The sequence below is a fragment of the Anneissia japonica genome, unplaced genomic scaffold (assembly GCF_011630105.1).
Source record: "Anneissia japonica isolate Jap-2015-1 unplaced genomic scaffold, ASM1163010v1 scaffold287923_len1623670_cov205, whole genome shotgun sequence".
Taxonomy (NCBI): Eukaryota; Metazoa; Echinodermata; class Crinoidea; order Comatulida; family Comatulidae; genus Anneissia; species Anneissia japonica.
In genome coordinates this window covers 564,631-571,788 of record NW_022721637.1, presented here as the reverse complement: position 1 = coordinate 571,788, position 7,158 = coordinate 564,631, and positions in this window count along the sequence as shown.

Here is a 7,158-nt window from a genome sequence, read left to right as displayed (position 1 = left end):
TAATATGTTAATTTCGCCTGTAAATGAATGATAAAAATATTAATAACATGAAAGTTTTCTAATTGTATCTAGGCCTCTAGGCCTATGACCTGTCTCTTATACACATCTAGATGTGTATAAGAGACAGGTAATACATAGGCCTATAGCTTGTCTTATTTTAAGGGTAGGGAGGCCGTAATCATAGAAAAAAAAACACCAATATAATCAGGATAATACTACTTTACGGGCTACTACAATAAAATACTCAGTCTATGAATTTTCCAATTTTAATCGGATGAACAATATACTGGAAGAGACAATGGGCCTAATAAATCAATTTATAATAAATTTATAAATAAATTACAATTTTTACAACATGATTGCTAATCTTCCTTTCAAGCCATGATCCTTACTAAGGTGCGTCGCCAGTTTGCCCTTTCATAATCATCATGCGTGAGTGTGTTTATGTGTGATTGCTGAAGTTAAGATTTATCATATTTATCGTTTCATTGCTTTTAAACAAAATTGCCATGGCTATAATAGGCCTATATTCTAGAAGAAAGGGGTGACGGAAAGTTAATAATAATCAATGATATTAACTTTTTCCAAGTATGTATTGTAATGTAATTGCATAAAAGTTATTTATTAGCCAGGCATAGAGAGACGGGGGCCTAGCTTAACGTGAAAGAGAATGAGGCCTATACTACAATGTGACCGGGTAGCTGGACTGTGCATTGGCTAGGCCTCCTAGTCCGACTTATGTAGCCCAGGCTGAAATGGTTGTAATTAGCAACTCCCATGTTCCCACCGCCGGCCAAGTTTTAAGAATTTAAATTTCTATCACTCCGCGTCCCCGTGAACCTCACGGCGGAAGTTTCCAAGGCGGAAGTTGTGATTTTGAAAGTTTGAGGTGACATTTCAAATGTTGTTGCGGTGAATTTTGAAAGTGTGCCGTGGGTTTTAAAGTGTGCAGTGAATTTTGAAAGTGTGCCGTGGTTTTTAAAAGTGTGCGGTGAATTTTGAAAGTATGCCGTGACTTTTTAAAGTGTGCCGTGTGGTTTCGAAAGTTGTTGCCGTGAATTTCGAAAATGTGGCCGTGACATTTCGAAAGTTGTTGCCGTGACACTTATGGGCCACCGTAGTGGCTCCATCATAATCTCTTCAGATTGTGGAAAATTTACTTAATACGAACGAAACCACAAACGAAATTAAAACTACAGTAAACAAGGGTGCAAAGTGTAGCGTCAATTTGCTTTTGTAATGCTTTCGTTATCAACAGTTGCACGTTCAATAATATGCTATCAAAACATTTGTACAGTACTTTTGAAGTTTTAATTCTGTTTATTTTACGTGTCTGACTATTAGGTGAACATTTTAACAATGTTCTCGTCAATAAAAGGTGTCTAGGCCTATGTCTTTCAATTTGAACCCATAATTCTCTGGCAGCAAACTTAACATTTTTTAGTAGTGAAACGTCTGTAAATCATTGATTTTTTTTTCGATCTGTAACTTGTGTGGTTCTATGAGTAATTTAAATTTATGTTAATTTTATTTTTAGGGTATTTAGATTTACTTTGTGGTGGGTGATATGAAAAGGCTTTTATGAATAGCTTTTAATTTGCTGAAAAAAAATCTAGTTGGCATAGTTCTTGATCTCTGTTATCTCTTGCACGTATAAAATGACGGACATAATTTCAGTAACGGGCCCCAGTCTCAGAAAGCCACAGGGCCCCCGGGAAAAAAGCCTGATCATTCGTCGGGGAATTGCTTTTTTCAGTCTGAGTAGTAATTTTTTTTTTATCAGAGGTTGACACACGTAGGTGTACATATCTCACGGAGTCTTAGTGATCATATTCATTCAGAAAATGTTATTAATAGTATATATTAAATCAATCATAGATAATTTTGACGATTTTAACCGCGTTTATTATGGGAATTCTCTGAAAGACAATTGGCCTTCCCTCCATAAATTACGGTTGTGCGGTATGGGGTGGGGATAGCAAAAGTGATACAGACAAAATAGAAAGATTACAGCTTTAAATGGCTCGGTATAATATTATTTTAAAAGCTTCACGCAACGCTCCTCGTGCTGCACCTATGGTGATCTACAGTAGGTTGGACCACGATAGATGTAATTCAAAATGAATTTAAAGTTAAATATATGTCTCACCTTATGAATATGGATATCGTTGGCCAAAACTGTTATTGTATTCAATGACTAATCTAAACTGTGAATTCAATAAATTACTTTATAAATTCTTGGGTTGTATTGCAAAAGATATTTAATTGTGTCAATCGGAAGATATTATTTTTGATTATGTTTATAAAGGCCAAGTACCGGCAGACCCACATTGGGCTACAACAATTAAATATGATATTTATAATTTATTTGAAAATTAATGGTTTGAAGAAGTCAGTAATAAATCATCACTCCGGGATTATGCCACGCTTAACCACTCCGAAACTAGAAAGTTATCTTCTGGATAATACCGGGTTTTATGGTGTAGGCCTAGTCCACTTAAGTTTAAACTACGATATATTGCCCCTTGATCATAGAATATGCACTTGAACACCTAATAACACTGGTATATGCACATTATGTAATAAGAACCTCGAAGAAGATGTTAAATATATTCTATTTATTTGCAGTGCTTATAATGATATACGAACAATGAATATTCAAAACTTGAAAACGATCTAAAAATACGTAATTTTAATGAAGCTGGAATTTAAGCTCCGCCTAAACCTTGGTGATATGACATTTGAACAAGATAGATATATTTTAAATGTGTTTGATTCATTTTGTAAATCATATCTAAAGATCGTGGAAAAAACGTTCGGAACTTCGGATATGTAAACAATTTATGTGAGGGTGATCAGCTTTGTATTACTATTTTTTCCATATTATATATTTTTGTAGTTTAAGCGTACCGGTATGTCTTCTTTTTTGTTTTTTTTTTTTGTTTGCAGCAGAGCTGTTTTGGTACAAGCATAGAGAAAGAAAATAAATTTAATATTATTTTCTTTCTATATGGTACAAGAAAGATTAGTACGATACCTGAATCGTATTATAATTATTATTATTATTATTATTATTATTATTTTACAGGATTAAAATATATCAGGTGGTTGTTATAGCCTGTTTTTCATATGGTCCTGTTCAAACTTATACTAGGGAGTAAAACAAACATTATACGTCACATTTCAGTAATTTTTAAATTCGAATAAAGCAAAAATGGATGGTAAAACACGCTGCCAATATTTTACATACGCGCGCTAGATATACTGTTCAACATTCTACTTTATGCAAGAGAACTGGAAAGATCTAAACGTAACAGTGATAAAATCAGAATTATGAAAGAATACAAAAAATTACACATTAATCATAATATACAGTTAAATATAACTGTACATCACACACAGACATTTAAAGAAACACGTATCCGCCATCATACGCACTATAAAAATCCACATAGGCCTACATATATTATTACAAGCCCATGTTTAATCATGTAAATAATACAACATACAACATAAATGTGATAGGCTGGGCCGCCAAGATGGGAAACTGTAACAGGGGCAAGGGTTGGTGTGGGCCTCCAGTTGCGAGCGCGATGTGCGAAAAAGATTGCACCGAAGGCGCAACCATTTTGGGGGGAGGGGTGTGGAGGTGCGGGGCACTGCCAATCTGGCCCATTATTCGGGGACCCATGCCATTATTGAGGGCCCATGATAGTAATTATTATTTTTGAAAAAGAGTATTGAAAGAAAAATGCTACCTGCAATTTCTATTGGCACCTGGTAAACTTGGGCCCCGGAGATCTTTCACCCTGCCCCCTCTGGCACTGGTGATAGGTCTATGTACAACTTAATTTGGAGTACAATATATTGATTTTTTTTAAAATATTTATATATATTTTTTCTATTAAATATAGTTTTTATAAGTTAATTTGAGTTATTCAATTCTTTCAATTCGCGTCAATCCTTGCCGAGCCACTGGGCTCATATTGCTGAAGCTTATCCCCAGTTTCAAGTACCGTGAAGCGGATGACTGCGACGCTCTGGGGCGGATGCTTATACTTGCTTTAAGCATGGACCTACTAATAGGTCCATGCTTTAAGCAAAGAGTATAAATATAACAAGAGAACCAACTACGCTCATTTAGAGCGTAAAAAACGATACGCCCTACGCAGCTATTGTAGGACGCCAACTAACGCTTGTATATACTTTTTATTACCCAGTACGCCACCGCGCACGGTCTGTTTGTCTGTTTATCTGTTCTCCACAAGATACACAAGATGTTTTCTGCATGCTTACTGAGTTTTCTTCTACCGCGCTGCGCCGCAGCGCAACGCTGCACTGGGTAATAAAAAGTATATACAACCGTCAGTGGGCGTCCTACACAGGCGTGACGTTTTTACGAACGGGACTTTACTCTCTTGTTCTATTTATACTCTTTGATATCATATACCGTAAAAGAAGTGTTTTTCTTAATATAATTTAGAGAGTGTCAATCGCACCATCTGCACCCCCACCCCACCTGCATCCACCCCAGTGCAGTACTGTACTGTATTAGATTTCTATATATATATATACAACATATATAATAAAACATATATAATAACAGCAATTATGTAGGAGAAACCGGTGTTACATTAGATCTACGTTTAATAACCACAAAACCACCATAAGAAATGAAGACTCTAATCATATTGTATCTTTGCAATTTAATTCTGGTAATCATGACATTAACGATGCGCTTTATATGTTCCGACTTTAAATCTACTAAGGATAGACGCTGCGAAGAAACCAAATGGTTTCACCGCCTAAAACCCCATTTTAATGGCTTTAACAAAGATGGAGGTATAGTTCATGACTATATGCTTTTGGTAATATGTAGCTTCGATAACAATCATGATTTTCTGTTACCTTATATTAAAATATTAAAATCGTACAAAATCCATAATTATTCTAATTAAAATTGCACTCATTCAAAATCCAATATTAAATTCATGAATATGAAAGCCAAAAGCCTTAAGGGACACACATCAAAAAACATCAAGAAGTTATAATCCTCATACAAAATTAATATAATTAATAATTTCATTTCATTTATTTATTTATTCAGACAAGTGTTTTGGGGCCCCAAAAGCAACAAAATCGCTATGACAAAAGTCTGGAGCCCCACAATCACTTATGAAAATTATTATTAATATCATTAAAATTTTTATTAACAATTGAAAAAAAAAAGATAAATATGAATATAAAAAATTGAGACTATACAAATCCATAATTATTATAATAAATTACAATTATGATAATTTTAATTATTATTATAATTATTATTATTAAAAATTGGAATATAAGATTTACATAAAAAAGAGGACTTTCCATAATTCACAAAAAAAAAAAAGCCAAAACCCTCAAGAGAAACACATCAAAGCAACACACCAATAAAGTTCACCAAAAAGAGAAAAGAAATTTTAAAAAAAAGAATACCACTAAACAAGATTCATCACAACCGATGACAGTGACAAGGCCAAGAACATGGAAAATTATCAAATCACAGAGCCATGCCAAGACCAGTCAGGGAAGGAGGAAATTGAAGATTATGTAGTAGTTACTCGTTTTTATTAATTAGACTGCAAGAGCTGGATAGCAAGAATTTCTGAACCTTTTAGTTTTACAAAAGAATTCACTTCGATCCTCAGAGTTCATAAATACCCTACCGCAAGCTTCTCCCCAGTTTCAGTTAAAGCATCAGGTAAGATTTTTTCGAGGCCCTTAGAAAATTCAAGTAAAGGATTCCCTTTTAACCTTTAATTGTTAAAGATTAAGTAAAGCTAATGCCTGATGATATGAGATAAATTGCTGACCAAGAATAATTCTGCAAGACTGTTTAGGTAGAATCGGTTGCCCAGGACAACTTAGGCCTAACTATGATAGCTTACTAAGTTTTAACTACAACAATAATTATAAAAACAATGACCTTTTCAGCTACTGCTGGGAAAAGCCAATGATTGGACAAATTACAAATTTCTTTTTCGCTTTTAGCACAATTTCCTCACTTTTTTGTATTATTAATATTATTACCGTATCTAATATCATTATCACCATCATTATCATCATCATCACTATTATTACTAAGCTAGTAGTATTATTAAATAAAACTTTATTACAGCTTACAAAAGGATAAAACCAAAACTAAACCATACATTATCACATCTCTGTATCTTAAAAGACCTGGCCTGGAATTTATGGATTTAAGACGAATTTAAGCTGATTTTTTCGTTGAGTTTGATAAATCCACCCCGAGCGGTAAAGCCGTTATATACTCCCAAAAATTTTATTTTTTGGATTATAGTTCATATCGTTTATTAGTAGACGTTTATTGTGGGTTTCTATCAAGGCACGGGTCACAAACATGATATAGTAGAAGGAGTCAATTAGAATGTACAACATTTAATTCATCACCAAACTCCGTGTTTTGTTTTATTTTTATTGTTTTTGTTTTTTGTTTTAGTTTTTATTTGTAATCGCATAAAAAGTGACAAGTCGTCCTCGGAGTTGACTATTACTATCACATAGCGTGGTCAACAAAATGATTTATAACAAACCATGTTCATTTTATATTTCTTTTTTGCGTAAACAATTCACGCTTAGGCCTATGTGTATAATGTGTGCTGATGCATATTTACATATTTTAGAAGTAATTCATTTTGAGTGTTCCCAGGAAAGAATTTGTATGAGTGTGCGCAAATATATGGAGTGTATATGATAAATTCGTACGTAAGCCTTCGATGTATACATGTCCTTAGTAAATAAAATGAGAGTTGCTCATAACTTCCTAAACAACTAAATTCACCCGAAATTTAAGCACAACAATAAAAAAAATCTGTGATACTATATTTACTGTATTCAGATAAACGCCTCTATTTAAACTCTCCCTCGACACGTCTCCATCAAAATAAATTTCCATGGGCATATTTTTGTCTCGTTTATTCGAATAGATACGGTATGCAAGTGAAAGAGAACATTAACAATACGTTCCCAAAACTACCGCAATTAAAATTATAATAAATTTGAACATTAAATGCAACTTGATTAGTCTTGATTATTAAAGTTGCTAACAAAAGTTTAACGCCCGTCTTCTTAAAACGAACTTCGATCGAACTAGCT